General features: G+C 41.9%; 1 pseudogene; it reads right to left on the bottom strand.

The window, feature by feature from the left end:
• Positions 1-493: 493 nt before the first annotated feature.
• Positions 494-11,419, bottom strand: part of LOC132827239 (uncharacterized) — a 42,814-nt pseudogene continuing 31,888 nt past the window's right edge.

Here is an 11,419-nt window from a genome sequence, read left to right as displayed (position 1 = left end):
TAGCACTTTCACAACGTACTTTTGACTTTGGCTTGCGCATGAAGTGCCGCTCATTCCCATATCGATCTGAGCTAGCGAGGTTTATCTTTTTTAAAAAAAGTCGTCTGATAAATTTCATAAATTCCAACTAACCTACCGTATGTGTCCAAATAAGATTAAACCATTAAACTTGACTTCTTTCATATTCAGCATGTTGCTCTAAGTCGCCTCAGTGACGTCGGACAGAAATGAATAACCGCATCTGAGATCATGGGACACAAATTTTATTACAAAGCTATATTTGCAACGTTACATTGAAACATCGATGATTTCAGGGTGAACGCTCTTTAAACTACAGAAAGCAGGACACAGCCGACAATTTGAACTATTGCGTTTGTTAGAAATGATCCGTTTAAAATTGAACATGTAATAGCTAATTGGGGAACTTAGTTTTCAAGAAGCTTCTCTAATAAGGGGGATAAATGCACAACATTTATCTTCTGACAATCTTCTGTCAGATGCAGTTGGATCTCGCAATAGTTCCCTGGAGTGGATTTGTCAGAGTCTCGTGTTTAACCCCACAGGAGTAAAGTTCGTGTAAGTTCCATTCTGAGGCTGACAGGGTCAGATAACTGCTCACACTGAACGTGTTGTCCGTCTCCTGTTGGATCCGACTGGTCTCAACATTATCCCCCCTGACACTGCCATCTATCGACCACTCGATTTCCACAGCTCCCGGGTTAAAACCGCTCACCAAACACACCAGGGTCGCCGTGTTCTTTTCCGTGATTTGAACCGATGAAGGCGGAAGGAGGGAAACTGTGGGTCTCCGCGGTTCTGTAAAGTAGCAATAAATGAAATTGTAATAAAACTGGAATTAATATTTTACTCCCTTCAAATCTCTTTAAATTCGAAGTCACTTCTTAAAGCTACGAGTTGCATAATAGAAACCCATGGCTTGATGAAAATTAAACTGGAACATGAGATCTACAGCTCTAGGGAAGATATAATCTGAGAAAATGTTTTTCATTTTGCCAACTGTGAGGTACCCAACGAAGATTCTCCAACGTGAGAACATTTAAAACGAACAAAAAGTATAAATCTGGACATAGCAGAATATTTGGGGAAACACAGCAGGTCTGACATTGTCTGTAGAGAGAAAATCCCGCGAAGTCACTGGACTCCAAACGTCAATTGTACTTTTCTCCTCACAAATACTGCCAGACCTGCTGAGTTTCTCCAACATTCTCTGCTTTTTATTTCAGATTTGCTGCATCCACAATCTATCAGTGACAACACTGGAAAATCGCAGAGGGCTCTCGTCAGAGAGTTAGAAGATACCATTTCAACAAAACGACTGAGTTTCCTAAAACATATTTACCAATCTTGTAACTGATTGCGTCCTTATTGGATAAACAGAATCCATTACTGTCTTGGAAATGCAAACACAAATGCCCCTGGCCAGTATCAATCTCTCAGACAATGTCGTGAAAGACAACAGCTCGTTATCACAGCGATATTTACCGGTGAAGGGCCTCACAGATTTTACACTACAGAAATGATTGCACTTCAACAGTATACATTGACAACCACTGGCCTGTCCTGAGGTTTTGTTACATGTTGTACCAATCTTAATTCATTGAGCTGCTCTCTCTTTGGGCACCATCTGCGCTCATCTGATCACTACCACTACACTCGCCCTCACTCCCGCAGCACCGCCTTCCTGTCTCCCCCGCCCAACACCACTCCTACGTTCAAGCTTGTATACCTTGTACTGTTTAGCAACGTGTTTGTTCTCTTTCTTCTGATTAAACAGAATTATTCTCATTGTACTATAAATAAATATATAGCCATTCGCGTTTTAACTAGAGTGAGCTGCGAACACTGAGCGAAACGGTTTATGTAATTCGAAGATTAAAACAGTTCTTTTTCCAAATCTTGATCTAGAAGCTGCAGCAATTCGTTCTGGCACCGAGTTCCAAAGTCAGGCACGTCAGCGCTTCTAACCAGCACCAGTGTTGCCCCTCTCAAATAAACAGTGTGGCCGCATTCTGAGAGTTAAAAATCACAAGACTCCAGATTATAGTCCAACAGGTTTATTTGGAGTATAACCTGGTGTGTGTGATCTGTAACTTTGTACACCCAGTCCCACACCGGCTCCTGCAAAAGCATTCTGAGAGATTCGCTTTGACCTGTACATTGTTACAACGTGCAGGTTGAAATTGAGAGGAATCAGTTAAGTGTTACCAGTTCCTTCTACCACAGCTCCTGTACCATCCTCAGTATAGGTGAATATTCTGAGACTGTAATAGACGGCATCCCGCGGGATTATTCAACAATATTCTAAGACATTAATTAACTTAATATCAAAGCGCGAAGTATTTTCCGGTAAATTTTCCTTCTCCTGAGATGTGTACCAGAGACTTTTGTTTGAATAAAGAATAAATGTACTGAAATGATGCCTTTCTGTTGTATGTTGCGCCTTAACCTATTTCACCCTTTGCAACCAAATAATGATATTACACACCGTTGGAATATCTGCATATTCTGTATATAACCACTCACTGAAACTAACCACACATTCGGCAGCACGATTTCAGGGACAATGATCTGGTGGTTGGTGGGGGGGGGGAACATCCGAAGATATGCCCGAACGATTGAACGAACAAGAGTAACTAGTCCGGTGATTTATAAATAAAATAACCGTCTGCCTGTGACTGCGCCGCAGAAATTGGATCAGCGTTGATCAAACTGACTGACCCCAGCACAAAAACTACGTTCACTCCCGTCATCTGGATTAATGTGAAAGGTAGAACTGAAAATCATGGACTGAGTGGTTTTCGCTGCTTCGAGACAAATGAGAGGGAGTTGCAGCAAAACGCCACACTGTCCTTCCGCCGTCTCACACTCGGGTCGGCGTTTATATCGCGGTGCTGCTTTCAGTGGAATGAAAACGGCGTCGCACGAAAATTGTAGTTAAGTAAAACTGAACGCTTGGAGCGGGGCTTTGAGGGTCAGGATACAATCGCTAGGCCAGACCTTGGCACTGGTGTTTCCAATTCGGTGATTTTCCACGAAAATGTCGAACTCAAATCGAGACCTAGTGTTGAGGTGGCCCACAGTTTACTTACAGCCCAGGTTCAGTTTGGTTCCTTTCCCGAAAGTCATTATTCCACTACTTGCTACCGCGCAATAATAATCGGCGGCATCCTCCGATTGCACGTTGGTGATGGTTAAATGCATCTTGTTATTCGATGAGTCCACAGACCCGGTAAATCGGTCTGGGATTCCCGAAGCCGTATCGCCATATTCGTCCCAAACTAACACCGGGGCACTGCCGGGTTTCTGCCAGTACCAGCTGGTACGGTAGCTGCCGATACTTCCACCGGACATGGTACAGGTGATCTTCACAGTTTCCCCCGGGGATGTTGAGATGGATCCTGGTTGAGTCAGTGTAGGATCCCCGTACGTACCTGGTGAAGCAGCAAGTCAGAGATCAATCACTTGTTGCAATTACAATTGTTTTTCGTTTACGGCCGTTAAACTCAAGCGTGACAACACAAAAAAAGCAACGTAAAAAATAACCATAAGACAATTAGCATGTTTACTTACTGTGGAGACAGAATATCAGTGCGGCGAGAAATCCAACCCATTCAGTCATGGTGAAGGTTCTACTGCTTGGGGCAAGAACGTGTTGCTGGGATCTTTCCAATCCCTCCATTAAGTACCTGCAAACGAGGAAAATTGCAGAATTTTAATTATTCATGCAAATCTACAACCACGTGATATCGGCCAGCAGGACCAAGCCTCAGATAGGATTTGCATAAGCGCATTGCGGTCTTATTTTTAGAAAAGAGAAACAATTTGTCAAAGTCATAGATTATTGCGCAAGAATGATTGAATCGAGATAAGCAAAAGATGGGGCACAGTTAGGAATGAAGATTAGATGGTGTTATGCTTGTAGAAGCCCGAAGAACATAAAGGAAAGCAAAAGAAGTGTTAACTGGGAAATTAGCAATGAGGTCCAGGTGAAGAACAAGTTACTTAAATAGGTTTTATTTATACATATGCAGGAAGGCGAAGTTGGTTCAGGACTGATTGTCCTCAAGGATGGATGGATGGAAATAGTTCAGTTACATTTGCATTCATTTTGTTTTCATAATTTCTATCAGAATTAATTCTTACCTCACGTTGTTAAATTTCGTTTGCCATGTGCCTAGTCGTTTTTCTGTCTTGTGGAAAAATGTGATAACTTTCCTCAAGATTTTCGGTAATTCTGAGTTATTGTCGTCTGTAACTAAGTTTTTCTTAAAAAATGCCTGCATATCCACGCCAACGGTCCATTAGGATAGGAGAAGAATTACTTCATCATTCATTTCTGGAATTAGAGCAGCACATGCTGACGCCAGCCTGAGAAAAACCACTTACCATGGTTCGCTGATTTCTGTCGTTTAGCTAAATATTGAACTGGAAGCGAATTCAGTTCATTTTAGCTAACATGTTTATTATACAGTACTCTGTGAAACGGTGTGTTTACAACTCCAGTCACAATCATCAAATGCTCACTATTCAGAAACTTTCTTTAGCGTTTCACTAAATCAAGCTTGTTCAACACAATTTCGCTTTAATAAGTCCTTGTTGGTTTTCACCCATAAATCCCGATTTTGCCGCGTGCCTAGGAATGCTATGCCAAACTGGTGTTACCAAATGTTTTCCAACTGCTGACGTTTAGCTGTTTAGCCTGTAGATGTCAGACACATTTTTTTTGCTGAACAGGGATAAATGTTTTGCATTTCTGCAGTTCTTCATGTGTACTTAACAAATCTTTATTAAGTGTGTATACTCACAAACACATACATATAGAAAACAAACATATACACACTTTCGTTGGGAGATATGAACTAATAAATAAGCCAAGCAATATCGCATGTCCCCAATTTCTCTTGACAAGGTGATGGTGATTAAAGGCCTGAAACGTCGATTTTCCTGCTCCTCGGATGCTGCCTGACTTGTGCTTTTCCAACACCATACTCTTGACTCTAATATCCAGCATCTGCAGTGCACACGTTAGCCGAGGGGTTGGTGAGTCATCTCCTTCAAACCATGTTCTTTATGTGGTTGTAGGAGTTGGATAAAAGGGAGCTGGGGATGTAGGTACACTCACAGTGTTATTGGGAAGGGAGATCAGGACTTTGATACAGCGATCGGTCATTCCAATTTAGGATTGGTTTGACATAGAGAAAATCTTGCAGGTGGTGATATTCCGATACATATGCTGGCCTTAATCTTCTCGGTCTTCTAAGTGATTGAGATATCTGTTCTGCAAGGTGCTGACGACGGAGCCTTGATGGGTCACTGCAGTGCATCTGGTAGATGATGGACAATGCTGTCCCTGATCATCTGTGGTTAGATGTGTGCAAGTTGGAGATGCTGACTGAATTGCCAGTCAAACAGGTCGCTTTTCCTGGATGGCATGGAGCTTCTTGAGCGTTATTGAGCCTTCACTTATCCACGCAAATCGAGAGCATTCCATAAATGCCTGCCTCGTGCTTTGTGAATGGTTGGCAGATTTTGGGAGTTAGGAGATGAGTTAATAGCTGCAAATTTCCGAGGTTCTGAGTTACTCTTATAGCCACAGTCTGTCCAGTTCAGTTTAAGGTTAACGGCATTCAACAGACTGTTGAATAAGTGGGAAATGTCACTTCCTGGCATTGCTGCTCTGTGAATGTCTCTTGCCAATTATCATTTGGTTGGATCTTGGTAGACATGGACACGTATCAGTATTTGAGACGTTATGAGTTGGGTGTTGAACATTGTGAAATTATCATTGAACATCCACATTTATAGCTTCATGCTAGAGGTAAGGTCATTAATGAAGCAATGGGAAATGTTTGGGCCTACAGCAGGACTTGGAGGAAATCCTGAGGAACTCCTCAGAGATAGGGCGGCACGGTAGCACAGTGGTTAGCACTGCTGTCTCACAGCGCCAGGGACCTGGGTTCAATTCCCGCCTCAGGCGACTGACTGTGTGGAGTTTGCACGTTCTCCCCGTGTCTGCGTGGGTTTCCTCCGGGTGCTCCGGTTTCCTCCCACAGTCCAAAGATGTGCGGGTTAGGTGAATTGGCCATGCTAAATTGCCCGTAGTGTTAGGTAAGGGGTATATGTAGGGGTATGGGTGGGTTGCGCTTCGGCGGGTCGGTGTGGACTTGTTGGGCCAAAGGGCCTGTTTCCACACTGTAAGTAATCTAAAGATGTCTGGAGTGAGACTATTGATCGCCCAGCAGCACAACCGTTGGTCTTTGTGTTAGATATGATCTAAAATGACTGAGAGTTTTCTGCCCATTTCTAGATTTATTGGAGGAATGGACCAAACGCTGTCTCGATATCAGAGATACTTACTCTCACTCCCCCCTCTCGAGTTCAGGTTTTCTGGTCATGTTTATGACTCGGTTGCAATAAGATCAGTGTCCACGTGTTCGAACTGAAACTGATTTTTTTAATGCATTCTAATTACTCTCTCCTTAAATGTTATTATACAGGTCTGGAGCAAACTGAACTTGAACCCAGACCTCCTGGCACAACATTGCGCTGAAAGTATCTGACAGAAACCAAGTGTCAATATGCAGCTTAATGCGAATCAGGTATCCTTTGCTAATCCTGTTGATGACCCTTTCCATCACTTTTCTGATGACTGAGAGTAAATTGCTTGGGCTTTGATTGTGTTGGATTCGTTCTGCACTTATCCCTGTGGATCAGGTGATGTTCCACGTTATTAACTGGATGCCAGAGCTGCAACTGCTCGGGAATTGCTTGCGTCGGTGTACAGCCAGCTCTGGAGCACACCTCTGCTGTATTATCACAGGAATGTTGACAGTGTCAATAGCCTTTTCAGTATCTAGTGACAACAATCGTTTCTTAAAATCACATAGGGTGAATTGAAGAGGCTGAAGACTGGGATCTGTGATGCTGGGAACCTTTGAAGGAGGTCAAGTTGGATTGCCAACATGGCACTTTTGACTGAAGATTGTTGCAAATGCTTCAGCCTTCTCTGTTACACTGATGCATGGGGTCTTTTAACAGTAAGATTGGAAATTAGTGAGTTCTAAGTAGATTTGTAGCTCAGGTTGAGTTTCTGGATGTAAGTTTGCTCACTGAGCTGGAAGGTTTGATTTCAACAGAGGAAATGATATCACCAATCCAAGCAAACCTAAACACATAAAAAGAAAGCGGGACGTAAAACCAGCGTTTCACTGGGAGGGAAGGGGGGAGGGGGAGGTGAGGTGGGGGGGGGGGTGTTCACTGATGATGTTATCCAGTATGGTGGCGAAAGGTCTGAAAGCTAACCTTCCAACGCAGCAATGAACCTTACATCCAGAACATTGGGAGTAGTTGATCAGCCTTTCCGTCCACTGAATTGTTTTGCAGTCCACTACCATTCACAACTGATTGTGGCAGGACAGCATAATTTGCATCTGATCCATTGTTGGTTCATCACATGCCGTTTCAGTTAGTTGGTATGCAAGTAATTCTGTGTTGTAACTTCACCAAGCTGATGTTTTGATTTTAAATATGTATGGTGCTGCTCTGGGTTTGGTCTTCCACGTTCTGCATTGAAACAGAATTGATGGTAATGGCTGAGTAAGGGATATGGTGGACCAGAAGTTAAAGATTTTTGTTGAATACAATTTTGCTGCTGACGAAAGGACATAATGTCTCACGACTGCTCAGTCTTGGGATACTGAAAGTATTTAAAATCCATCCCATTTAGCACGGTGGCAGTGAAGACTGGTCAACGCTTCCATTATAAATGTGTAATTGCCAAATGTGCACTCTTTAAAACATTAACTGGTACCTGTGGATGGAGTTAGCAATATGGGGCAACGTTTAATATCAAAATACACCAGTTGGCTCCCGTTGAAGTGTATTATTGCGCTTATTAATGAAGGAGGAAAAATTAGCGAGCAAGCGTAGAGATGATACGATCATATTGGACGTTTGACGTCGAAACTCTGCAACTTCCGATACAATGTAATGATGAATTATTGAACACGCAAGGTGGTACTAATGTCTCATCGTTACTTATTGATTCAATGTCATGCGGTCTAACACATGTTTTAGGTATCCTTGAGATTTTATGGACCAAATTTAAGCAATGGAGCTGTGGACAATTCATGAAACATCAAAGAGTTTAAGTAAAGAATTATAGCTAGTCTTAATATAAATGTGCTATTTTCATGGTTTGGACATTGTAAATGGTATGTATTTTACAGGAGGATTTTCAAAGAGATCTTTCACAGAGCCTTGACAAACATGGAGGGTCGGTATGGACTGGTTGGGCCGAAGGCCTGTTTCTGCACTGTAGGGAATTTAATCTAATTTAAAACATATATGATACAATATTACCACCTAGTGGCCGGATACCATATTACAGCTAGAGATCGTCAGCGCCTACCAGCTGATAGATGAGGAGAAGGTGATATGCTCCGACGTTTGAGATGTAAGCCAGCTGTTTAATAGACTGAACTTCAGAAAGATCGGGCATTCAAGGCTATCGTGAACCTAATGACAATTTTGTACATTTTATTTACTTATTCTTTATTGGGAAGAGAACAATCTCTAATCGATTGTTCAGCTATTTCATACGGTTGCTGAGAACACACCACATTTCCATAGATCTGGTTTCAAGAGTAGGCCAAACCAGATAGGTTTTCCTTCTCTGGAGGATATTACTGTAATAGCTATGTGTTGCCAACTATCAATGATATTATCAGTTCCAGAGTTTACCAATTGAGTTGTAATTCCACAAGAAGGTACGTTGTCGGGATTTAAACTATGTTGGCAGAAACTTGTCTTGAGCCGATGGATTGTTAAATCAATGGCGTTAAGATTCTGTCACTATTGCCCCTGCACAATGGGCATAGTACTTTGGAATCCAGAAAATGCTGGGTTTTTTAGCTTATTGTATTGACACTGACAATTAAGTGTCTGCTTGTCAAATTGGGAAAGTGCACAGGAATTGTAGCAAAGACCTGACGTCCTAACAAGACTATGTAACGTAGTTCGTGAATTTCTCTGGGTCCTAAATGCTCTTTCATAAATTGCACGATTATCGTGTGTAACCGACAGGATTACATTAATCCTTTATGGTCCAGCTTCTTGGAACATCCAGTGACTCCTGGAAATTCCTGGTGATTGGACCAGAAAGGTTTCCTCGATCGTTGTGTACGCAGAGGAGTGATCAACAACGTGAATCCAATGAAAACAGTGAAGGATGCTGGCTCAGTTAGGAATTAGAGTACAGAGCGTTGTAACGACAGTAATGTCTTTATGCCTCAGCATCACATGGAGGAACCCAGGGAAAAAGGCAATGCATGATTCAATTAATTGACAGCTCCAAAAAATTAAGCAGCCGGCAGAAAAATGAGATCGCATTCAAGATCAAAAGAAACACTGGGAGTGGTAGCATTGAGTGATAGCATTCAATAGCATAGAATCAAGTTGGCTGAGAAATACAAATGTTTGTGCGAGCATCATCATCAAAACTATTAATTTATATAAGTCGAATAGGACTGTCAGCTGAAGGGGAGTGGGAGTGTAACACTGCCACTGATTGCTGATTTTGACTTACACACGTCTGTCCACAATTACCAGAAGGTACTCATTTGTCCTTACCAGCAGAATCAAGATAGCATTAGGCACTAAAACCCTCTGCCATCTTAGACTGGCTCTTGGTAAACTTATTGGTCAACTACGTTTGCAGATTTTCGAGCAAATTCTAACTTAGGGCATTGCACAATGGCGATCACATTTTCCTTTATCCTGCATGTGTAGCTCTAAAATCACAACTGCGACTTGGAGCGAAACTTGCAGATGACGCTGTTCCTTCATGCCTTCCTTTTTTTGGTTCTAATGTGAGCAATATGTGACTTGGGAGCTGCTATTGTTGGAACCTTTTACAGTTCCTGTCGTGCATCTTGAAAGAGAATGCATTACCGCCACGATGCATTGCTGGTTTTGATACAATAAAATAGGAATGCATAGAACAGACTTTGTCACTCAAATGCCGAATGCCAAATGTAAAGAGTAAATGAGTTGTGTGAGGCTTGTTCCAAAAATTCAAGAAGTATTGCAACAATTTTCACCACGTTGTGTATTATCATGAATAATTATCTGAATGATATTTCATATACTATAGACTGCAGCATAGGAATGGTGTAGGAGGAAGCCATTCAACCAATGGTCTCCGCCTTTGGTTGTCTGGGCATTTTGACTTAGTGCTTGCCATTCCCTTACCACGTTTTCCCTGCTCCTTCCTTCTACTTAAATTAACAATGTCCCCTTGAATGTTTCAGTCAAGCCTGTTTCCAAAAAATTGCAGACAGTACATCTCAAACACGGTAAGAGGCAGGAGGTTTAGAGGAAATCTGAGAAAATATTTTGTTTCATTCTGAGGTCGGTGGGAATCTGGAACTCACTGCCTGTAAGGATGTCAGAAACCGAAAACCTCGTATCATTTAAGTATTTAGATGGCACACTAGTGATGCCAAGGCATATAAGGCTACAGGCCATATGCTGCTAAATGAGATAAAAACAGGTGGATCATTTCACAGGTAGAGACTCAATCGGCTGAAGGACCTTTTCCGTGCTGTAGATGTCTATGACTCTATGACTATTTGCTGTGCGAATGGGTTTTAGTTTCTTTGCATCTCGTTTCTTTCTTTTGCAAAACTCTTTAAGATGGTGCCCTGTGGTTTTCGACATTTTTGCAAGTGAAAGTATTTCGCATTATTAGTTCTGTACGACACTTCGTGATTTTGAAAACTTTTATCAAATCACTACACAGCATTCGCCTTGCCAAAGAAAATGGTGGAGCATCTCAAATGCGAACATTTTGAGATTGGAAGGTCCACCTGCTGAGATCGTTGAGGTTGTTTTTTAATCAGAATTTGCAAAGCAACATGCAAGCAATCAATTGCCACATTTAGGGAATCGGCAGTCTTGGAAAATTACAGACCCTTCCTTGCTTGAACTTTCCTCTGAAATTTAGAATAGTTATTTGCCTGTTTCCCTTAACATAACAAATGAAATACATTTTAGAAGTCAGCAATATGACATGTTTGATATTGTTGATATCTCCTGAAAACCTAGGCTCATCCTCTGATGTGAACCCTGAGGGTTGTTGATTATCCACACAGCCTTTGTAAATGGATGATCGTGGCTATCTGCCTGTACATACAGATCGCCTAATGGTTCTTTGATGAAGCTTTAACTTATGCAGAACTGCCTATAAATTCGTGCATATGAATTATGTGCTGCAAAACTGCAACTTTTTGATGTGAGGCATGAGGCTGTTTCGCTTCATTTGCATCGATTCTCACTCTTCACTTAGTTAGCTGGATATAGTGGCATGTTCACAGGAAATGCCATGCTCAGGATGGTG

This window comes from Hemiscyllium ocellatum, chromosome 24 (genome assembly GCF_020745735.1).
Source record: "Hemiscyllium ocellatum isolate sHemOce1 chromosome 24, sHemOce1.pat.X.cur, whole genome shotgun sequence".
Taxonomy (NCBI): Eukaryota; Metazoa; Chordata; class Chondrichthyes; order Orectolobiformes; family Hemiscylliidae; genus Hemiscyllium; species Hemiscyllium ocellatum.
This window is presented reverse-complemented; position numbering and strand designations above follow the sequence as displayed.